Raw genomic sequence first — 7,819 nt, 5'->3', positions numbered from 1 at the left:
CTCTGTGGAGGCAGAGCCAGCTGTACCTCCCCCCTCCCCTGTCCGATGTGCCAGTCAGCGCTGGCGGATCGGAGCGGGGAGGGGGGAATCCAGCCCCTCCCCTGTTACGGCAGACGGATGTGACAGGATCGAGAGGTGAGCGAACGCCGGTATGTGTTCACTCACCTCCCGATCTACTGAGCCGACCTGTGACAGTCTCATTGTCACAGGTCGGCTAGAACTATGAGGTGAGTGAAAAGCACTCACCTCATAGTTCTCCTTTAACTCTTGAGCTTAGTGTCACTTTAATCAGTGTGGCCGGATTTGTTACTCTTTTTTGCTAAAGGTGGACTATGCCTTTACATGTGATTTCAGTGGTAGCTTTTAAGAGTCAAATTATCTATTCTGGAAAACACACAAAGATATATTTAGTGATGGTAACAACAAAAATTAACTATTTATGTCCAAAATCACAGTGACTGTTAAAGAAGGGAAAGCTAACCGGTTATGGGTGTCCCCTGATGTTGTGAATGCTGCTGGTCGGGGATCAGTGGCCGGTGTGTATTGGGGTGTCTCGCACTTAGCGGGGTGCTCAGCGATGTCTGGCTGCTGATTGCAGGAAGAATGCTCTGCCCTTTACAGTATGGAGTAATGAGGTGCTTAGATGTGGAACATCAAACACTTTCTACAAGAGACATACCTATCTTATAAAATGAGTGCCTGGCCTGCAGTTCACCCCGGTCTCAGATTGTATTTACGTTCAGGGTCCTGGGAGGAATAAGCAAGGAACAGTAGTAAGTTCTTAAACTTATGATGCAGTGCTAATCGCTGGTTCAAACTCAGGTCAGCGAGGGAAAGCAAGGTTATATTAAAAGGTAAACACCCGGCTATCGCCTCCCGCTGCTCTTTATGGACTATTCAAAAATAGATCAACACTGTAATACCCTGTCCAATGAGCATGGCAATGAGAGGAGTGTGGAAGAAGCCCATAAAGAAGCGTTATTACTGACAGCGATCATAACTGCAGGGATGTGCTGTGCGCAAGTGTCAGTCAAAGACAACGAGGACCGTTCCCTTCTTTACAGACAAGAGCATTGCTGGCCTCACTGTGTATGGGATGATGATCAGGATTTATAATTCAGAAGAATTGTGACCAATGTCAAAGGACAACAGGAAACTTAGATACAGGTGGATCCTGGTGGTATGAATCTTCTTCACATCAGAAGCTTTGGCACCCTTGCACAGCACAGTTCCAACTCATAGACAAGGCAATTTGATTTGTTTCCTATCAGGTTATTATTATTATTTATTACAGGTATTTATATAGCACCAAAAACTTATGCAGCACACATGAACATCAGTCCCTGACCTCAAGGAGCTTACAATCTAAGGTCCTTATCACACATGTATACATACAGAAGCCAATTTAAACAGGAGCCAATTAACCTTCCAGCCTGTCTTTGGAGTGTGGGAGAAAACTGGAGTACCTGGAGGAAACCCTCACAAGCACAGGAAGAATATGCAAACTCCTGGTAGATAGTATCCTGACTGGGATTTGAACTAGGGACCCCCAGTGCTGCAAGGCAGAAGTGCTCACCACTATGCCATTGTGCACATCACCATATGTCAGTAGTTTGCGCTAAAAGAAAGGACTATGGGCTGGTGCACACCACACCGCATAGCAACACATAGCACATAATGCGTCTGCGCTGATGTGCAGTGTGAAGGTGCACTGTGATGTGTTGCTATAATGCATTGGAGTGCTTTTTTTTTTTTTACCCCTATGTAAATTATTTGCACTGTAGCAGATTGTAATGCGCTATAGCTGTTATTATTAGTAATAGTAGTATTATGTTTTGCTATAGGAATGTAGCAAACTTCAAATCTTTTCCTTCCTTCATTACAATGTACTAACATTTGTAAATGCAACAATTAAAGACTTTTGAAACAAACACACTTTTGAAACAAACATGAAACAGATCCTGTATGCTGTACATGCATTGCACGGACGGTCCCCTCTCCTCGATGTGATCGGGGCTGGATTTATTTGAGCGAGTTGTATAAGCGACATATCAGTCAGGCTGGCTATGCCCTCCATAATATCTACTCCCAGGTAGGCGTTCCAGTGACATTTACTAAGTTCTGATGATGCAGTGCACACATGCACTTTGCTGGCCGGGCACGCTTGCGGTCGGCTGATAAACACCCGGCCAGGTCGTGTCTTCGCTCAATCAGAGGTCTTGTTTGTGTTTCCATTACAAGCAGCAACGCCCTAATATGTATGGTGTGTCCTGATGGAGAATGACTACCTTAAAATGACCCCTGTGATTGGGCTGAGGTGAAGAATCCAGCTGCATGCTGCTCTCCCTACAGGGTGTAAGAATAAGCCATATGTATCTCAGTGGCAGCAATCTGGAATTCAGCACCCCCCGCTGCCTTCTGATGAATGGAACGATTTGATACCGACCCGGGCCCCCAGATTGCTGCTAGACCTGGGAATGGCACAGGGGGACATTGTTGTGTAAAGTGTCCCTCTAAGACCTGGCTCCAGGTGGGCTCATTGTTCATACACCGAGGTATAAACAGGTCGGGACAATGTAGCCAGAGAGGACTGTGAAAGAGCAATTAAAATTCAGCAGAGGGATAATGACACTGGACACTGTGCACCCCATTAACCGCAGAGGTCATGTTTAGGCAAAACAAACTTTTTTTATTGGTTCCATATACAAGTTTATACTTTGTAACTGTTTCTCATTCAGATGGTTTCGCTAATAACCGGCTTGGTTTGTTCTTCACTTGTAAAAGCTACCCTGCCAGAGATTTAACCCCTCAATGACTCCTACCTGAACTAAGTTTTTAGATTTGGACAGGATGTGGAAAACGTAGAATTTCTCAGCTTTTTATTGCTGTTTGTGTCTCCATTAGATAGATGTCCCCTCATTTCCCACCCTGGCGACAACAATAAGACACAAAAGCTTTTTTTTTTTAGAACAGCAGAGAAAGCTTAAAGCATATGCTCAATTTACCCATGTCCCCCTGGGTCCCCCAATTTACCCATGATCATATCAAGAGACCAACTGATTAACTGATCTATTGTTGTCTGCCACCCCATTAGAGATTTTCCCTCTCTTCCTGTTAAGGTGACCAAGCTGCCATTGAAGGCTCCATTCACACAGGAGTGGTTGTCCTCGAGTATACGGCCGTATGAATACGCGCGCAACCGCTATAAACATAAAAAATGATGCACTTTTATGTGCATTGTTGAGACTTTTGTAGCGTTCGCGCCATTGGCGTAACTAGAACTTTCAGGGCCCCGGTGCAACAAACCATGAAGTCCCCCAACCCCCCACCGCCATGGCACCGCATGGTTAACAGGAAGGCTGCCGAGGTCCCCAGCAAGCGTGGGACCTCAGGCAGCCGCTTGGTTAAAATTTTAGTGCCGGGGTTCTGTCGAGAACGCCGACCCAGTATCTGCGCTTACGTACAGACGGGATTACCGAGGAAACCGGCATTTATTTACAAAGTATTAGTTTGTAATGGTTAATTGTGACCGTTAATAATATACCATCCATAGTTACAAATGATAAAGGTGATTGTGACAATGTTTCAATATTCAGGATAATGATGACTGCAGAGTTCAATTATGTGAAAACCATGTCCCGACTCACATTCTGAGACCTAGATTTGAAAATGTTAGTGGGATGTCTGAACTTTCCAACCTCAAAAGGGTTGTGGATAATAGATATCAAGTCTGTGCTAGATTAAACAGAGTCAAATCAGTTTTAGGTCTGGACACTGCTTGTCTTGTTTTTATATTTGAAATGATACAAGGTACGCAATGGCAAGCTCAGTGAAAGTGGACATCTATGGCACATGATACAAAGATCTCCCAGATCAGAGGTAGCCAAACTTCAACCCTCCAGCTGTGCTGAAACTACAAATCCAATCACTCCTCTGCTTTGGAAGTCATGTGTGTGGCTCCCAGAGTCTTGCAATGCCTTATAGGACTTGCAGTTCCACAACAGCTGGACGGCCGAAGCAGGGGTGTAACTAGAAATCACAGGGCCCCATAGCAACATTTCGTATGGGGACCTGTGATTTCTAGTTACGCCCACCTGATATCCCGAACAACCCACACGAGAGTGACCCTGCAGAGCCCACCATAAACTCTCTATGGTGGGCTCTGCAGGGTCTCATGTAGGCTGGTCAAACCCTCTTACCTGTCAGCCCCGATCGCTCTCCGCCTCCTCCTCCGTTGCTTGGCCTCGCCTCCTCCATCACAGGGCCCCGCCTCCTCCTTCACCGCCAACGCCCAGTCTTCCTCCTTTGACTCAGCAGCAGCAGCTGTGAGGAGGAACGCGCCACTACACAGATCACTGACATGTTGTCAGTGATCTGAACAGCGGCGTGTTCCTCTTCACAGCCGTACTGTATAGGATGTATGGGATCCATGTAAACAGCCTGTATATAGTATATATATATATATATATATATATATATATATATATATATATCTATATAGATATTATATAGATATATATATATATACATATCTATATAGATATCTATATAGATATAGATATATATCTATATAGATATATATATTTTGAATTTTAGGTCTGTGGGGAGAGTTTTCTTTCTGCCCGAAGACGAAGCAGGAAGTGATAAGAAATCTTTACAAAGAAAGGAAACTCCCCTCTTACAGTTGCCACCAAAACAGGTGTATCCATTGGAAGATTACACCTCACCTCTCATTCTGGTGAACATTAGAACATTAGAGGGGTGAATCTACCTAGCGGGGACACATAATAACAAACTGATATTGGATCTTATCCTTCGATAGCTATCTAAAACTTACCAAAGTATTGCCTTGACTATGTAAACACTTTAAGATCTGAAAACAGGTCTCAGTCTAATGGCATTTTAAAAGGTTTTTACCTCCCTGCAATAAACTTGAAATCCCATTGATGACTGAAGTCTGCTTCCCTGGGTTTCCAAGGCCACAAAGTTTGCTCAGTAAAAAGGATGAATAGCTGTGAACACACTAGCGGTTAAGGAGCTGCTTTGTAAGGGGCAGAGAACAGGGTGAGAAGGCAAGAGTTGTAAACCACAGCAATCTTTGCTGGGCCGTAGCTGGGCAGGTTTTTCACACTATTGGTTCAACTGGCAATCCCATTGAGGATCTATTGGTGTCACTCCAACCCTAGCCCCTCCATCCTTGTCACCCCAGCCAATGAACTGCTCTGTGTCCATCAAGCAACAACAACAAGTCTGGGTTTTGGATCATGGGTTTTCGAGGCCACACAGTTTTTTAATGAAGAAGGTTAAGTAGTCGTGAGCCACAGAGCTGCTTTGTAAGGGACAGAGAACAAGACAAGGGTGAGGGGGCAAGAAGGGCAATCATCATCAGTCTTTTTTGGGCCATACCTGGAGAGGTTTTACAATCTATTACTCCACTGTTAAAGTAAAAAATCCCTTTAAGGCTAATTGTTATTGTTCTCCACCGATTTCAGCTCATAATGGTCTTTTATGTTGTAGTCTGCATTCTCTATCTGACTTTGTAGTTTTGGAACATGTTAGAACTGGACAGAGATATTTTACAAGTAAATGATGAAGATATGAGGGACTGCAAGAGGTGCTTAGTTTTTAAAAGATGACTTTATGGTTAATACCAAATTATAAACCAGTAATTTTATCAGATGTCAAGAAAGACAGGGCAGACATGTAGTTTGAGGTGCCTGGATACCCAAACTCTTACGTTTTTGTTCATTACTAATATTTTATGAACAGAATTAACTTTGTACTGAGTAAATGGGGTTAAGTAACCTGGGACTCCAGCCAAAACCTTTCTTTTTTTTCTTTTTTTTGCATTGTCTAGAACAGGTAAGGGTTAGAACCTGTCTCGGGTTTTCATTTTGCTATGTCTCTATTGGGGAGAATTTCCCTTACTTCATTGGAAAGATTCCTCTCACTTCCTGTGAGCCCGCCATGACAGCAAGTGAGGGTAATTCTTCGCAACTGGTACACTAAAAATAGAAAAAAAACTTATAGAGGGTCCAGATCTGAAATAAAATGAAGGTAGAGTTCAATGAGAGGCAAAAAATGGGCTTCCTAGTATTATGGAAAGCAAGATTTCTATTTATGATGCAACTACACAACACACAACACTGCACAACCCACACTATTTTGTTAAATGTAACAATATACATTGGTGTAAAAATAAACAGACAATAGTGAACTCCACAAGATCACTGATGCCATCTTACACTTGCAAGCTCTTACTTAACAAACCTGCACCCACCTATCACATATTATGTTTTTGGGAAATAAACTGCCGACTGTTGTAGGAAGGATAAGGACAGATTCTGGGTGAACTTTAATAAAATGTCATCCTTATTTAAAAAAACGATAACTATTGTGTATCATATCAGCATTACACATTTTCTTTATAAATATGCTTAATAAATCTTATATTGAATGGCCATAGACATGCAGAAAGCTCATTGGCCATTATGTACCATAAAGTGGTACCGCATTCAGAACTTTTGGTTTTGATTCCTGTGGTTGGCTTAGTTCTCCTCTTCTCAATGTATAAGATTCAATAGTGGGAGGTAACTCCAGCATTATGGTGTCAAGGGCCACCGTGTAGATACTCCGTAGGAGCATCTAAACAATACAACCTAGAATAAGGAACCAGTGATGTAAGGTCTCAAACCTGCTCTATGCTATCCCACAACATACAAACATATTGGGGTTGAGGTTCACTGTAACCCCTTCTTTATGGACTTAGCAGTTTTATACATGGCACAGACATGGTAAATATATTCAACTCTTTTCACAGGGAAAAGGGAGCAGTGATATCCTAAATGGTTACATTGTAAAAAAGAAAGCCTTTCATTCTCCAAGCAGACCTTCCTTTATATAAAAGTATCTAACCTGCAATGTCAATGATAAGCAGGTACGCTCTGGACATGCATGTGCCTGAGGTGCCCATGAATTCCCTGATAAGCAAGCTCCAAATGTACTTTGTGAATGTGATGGCTTGCCCTCCCCCTACTGCCTTCCAAACCTTAAAGTGCTCATTAAACATGATGGGCAGGCACGGTAACCAATAATAGGATGGGAGGCAAGAAAGGTGAAACAGCCCTTGACTTCAAAAGCTAATGATTGCACAGTAGGGACCCTGGGGCTTTTGGGTCCAGGGATGCTCGAGATAAGGTTAAAAGGTACACACAGGGTGCTTGCTTTTCATTAACATTGTCTTCTATAGGTTTGCCTCATACAACTGCTACTGTTGCTGTTCCATTGGCTAAGGGACCATATCTGACTCTTTGCCAGTCTTGATGTTGCTCATGTTGGCCAACAAGGGAGTTTTAAAACACATGGCAACTTTTTATATGTTTCAGAGACTTCAGTTGTGAGATATTACCACCAGAATTCCCAGTTCTAACTGCTACAGCCAATAGACAGCCGATGCCCTCTCCCGACAGGCCAATTTTGGAGTCCCAAAGCAACAAACAGTGCTAAAGATATTTGCACAGCTCAGCTTTGTGCTTTTAAATATGCATTTTTTAATGCAGCAGCAGTATGAGCACAGTAAGGCCATACCACTTCTTTTTAACTGGTTTCCTTGATGTGTAGGTAACCACATGAAACAATGAACTTATATTTGCATCCTTTTGGTCCATTCAATTTCCCATTGAAAGTGTTATATCTCTTTGATTATTGTGTTGAGCCTGCCAGAAATCTTGTGAGCTGTATGGTTAGTTATCACTTAACTTGGTTCTCAGCTCTCTCCCCTACACAATGTTATGGTGATGAGGAGAGTGGGAGGTGTTCT

Source organism: Nanorana parkeri, unplaced genomic scaffold (assembly GCF_000935625.1).
Source record: "Nanorana parkeri isolate BGI_ZX_2015 unplaced genomic scaffold, ASM93562v1 scaffold353, whole genome shotgun sequence".
NCBI lineage: Eukaryota > Metazoa > Chordata > Amphibia > Anura > Dicroglossidae > Nanorana > Nanorana parkeri.
Note: the sequence above shows the minus strand (reverse complement) of the source record.